Raw genomic sequence first — 2,250 nt, forward strand, 5'->3', positions numbered from 1 at the left:
TTTTGGTAGTGAAGATTTCATTTTGTTCAAATCATGTCTACCGGGGAAAGGTTTGGGCCACAATGGACAATCAAAGTTTTACATTGGATTATATTGGAAATATCTTTAGAAATCTCAGAAACAAAAATGTCATGACTGGTGATATGTATACGCTAGCATCTTCATGTAGTGGAGATTTAAGTTTGTTCAAATCATGACTCCCATTTGTAGGGCAGAGCCCCAATGGTGGATCAAAATGGACAGGGGAATATATAGGAAATGTCCTCTCAATAATACCAAAGCCATATATAGTCATATTGATATGGGAGCATCCTTAGGCAGTGTAGATTCACATTTGTCCAAATCTTGATTCCAGGGGACAGGGAGGGGCATCAATGGGGATAAAATTTTAACAAAGGAATATATAGAAAAAAAGTCTTATGTTCAAGAACAGCTAGGCCATTGTTATTGATATGAAAATGTCTCAAGGTAGTTATTCTAAAATTTATACTTTTCAATACTGGACTAATTTGTGCATTTACTAGCCAATATGCTTAGGTGAACATATCGCCCATTGGCCACTTGTTTATTTTAGAAATCTTCTCACTTGGTATGAAGTGCCAATGATCCCCTTTTGGTGTCTGTTTTTATCTTTTTAAGCAGAATAATGTTAGGGTTGAACAGGATCCTGAAGTGAGGAAGACTCCCTCTCCCATTGAACTGCAGACATCAGCAGAAAGCAGAGTAAGATTCAGACTAGACTTCTTGTATCTTTGCTTGCCAATTGATGTTGGCTGTACCAAGCTTTAACCTCTGGACTTTCGACAGATTTCAGTTCCTCTATAATTCAGAAGAGGAACAACAATGGAGGACCAAGGTCATTAATATAAGAAGAGTCTATTCCTGTCTGTGTTTTGAAGGCATTGTGTTTCAAAAGTGGTAAGCAACAAGCTGCTTTTTACTGAAGCTTCTCACTTGATATGAAGTGAAAGTGTTTCCCCTTTTATGTCTCTGTTTTATCTTTTTAAGCAGAAGAAAGTTAAGACTGACTAGGAATTCTAAGTGAGGAAGAGTCCCTCTCCCGTTCCGCTGCAGCCATGAGCAGAATATTTATACTTCTTTTTTTATCTATGGAACTTCATCAGGACCCACTTTAACAAGCAGGAGTCTTACAAGTATTTTTGTTTAATTATTTCTGACGTATTTTTGTCCTCCCTTCTCTAAAGTAACTATGCATTCCTCTCCTTGCCCCAATAATCCACCTTATTCCTATCATAACCTTATTGTCTTAATTTGCTCTTTGATTTTCCAGCTAATATTGTAATGATTATGATCATTTGAGTTTCTTTGATTATTACATTGCTTTGAATTATTGCTTATCTTCTCTCCATCAAGTATTTTAAAGGGATTTGACAAGGGAAGAAGGAAAAAGACCACTGCTGACCAAGAGAAGAAGAAGAGTCCATTGCCAAGCTTTGTCCAGCAGCCAATATCTGATAATGGAGTGAGTAAAAAGCTCTTTTTTTTGCAATTTTCAAATTTTCTTTATACACTTATTCAAATCATAGGTTCAGGGTGATTTACTTCTGCAGCACAACAGCAACCATGTTGCAATCTAAAGCATCCTGAGGATGTCTTGATTCAAATTAGGTTACATCATGATCCCTTTGGACTAGGATTAGTAAAAATAGGAATTAAGATTTTTTTTTCTTCTGATGACAAGGTCAAGATGATTCAGGTGAACATTTTGGCACAAGGTCTCCTTCATTATTTTCAATGATCTTTAGATTTTTCTTTGTTAACAGGCAGAAGATGAGACTAACCTCAACTTGTTAACAAGACTGGAGATGATGGACTAACTACTGTCTAACCTGAAATCTTTGGTAAGTCAGTTGTATGTCAAGCTCGAGACCTTGTGTTATGTGAATTAAATGAGATTATGACACTCACATTTCTTGAATTTCTAGTTTCTTTTTTTGTTAATAGGTAGGGGTTTATGCTGGCATTGATCCTGTTTCCAAAAGCAGCTCGCCGTGTTTCTGTGAGAGTCCAAAGAGATCAGCTAGAACCTGAAAATAAAGGTAAGATACAAGCTCTGCAAACTCCTTCTAATCTGTGAAAATATGTTAGCCTTTTTTCATTTATTAAGATTTTATTAATATTTTTTTGATCCCTCATGATTTGTTATCTTTACAGACAGACTGCCATCAATTTTGTTTCTTTGACAGCAGGCAAATATGATTCAACAATAGTGCAGAGATTAAGGTTTGG

At 36.0% G+C, this 2,250-nt stretch overlaps 1 long non-coding RNA gene across 2 annotated transcripts; it reads left to right on the forward strand.

Annotated features, from left to right (window-relative positions):
• Window positions 1-459: 459 nt before the first annotated feature.
• LOC134246789 (uncharacterized) lies at window positions 460-2,027 on the forward strand. Of its 2 annotated transcripts, none has more exons than XR_009987717.1 (5): window positions 460-723; window positions 808-918; window positions 1,009-1,483; window positions 1,785-1,862; window positions 1,966-2,027. It is a non-coding gene; the product is annotated as an uncharacterized LOC134246789 (long non-coding RNA). The 2 variants fall into 2 exon arrangements; XR_009987718.1 differs by having other exon boundaries at window positions 831-918.
• The last annotated feature ends 223 nt before the right edge of the window (window positions 2,028-2,250 follow it).

The sequence above is a fragment of the Saccostrea cucullata genome, unplaced genomic scaffold, assembly GCF_032062105.1.
Source record: "Saccostrea cucullata isolate Sc308-1 unplaced genomic scaffold, CSIRO_AGI_Scuc_v1 ctg4035, whole genome shotgun sequence".
Classification (NCBI taxonomy): Eukaryota; Metazoa; Mollusca; class Bivalvia; order Ostreida; family Ostreidae; genus Saccostrea; species Saccostrea cuccullata.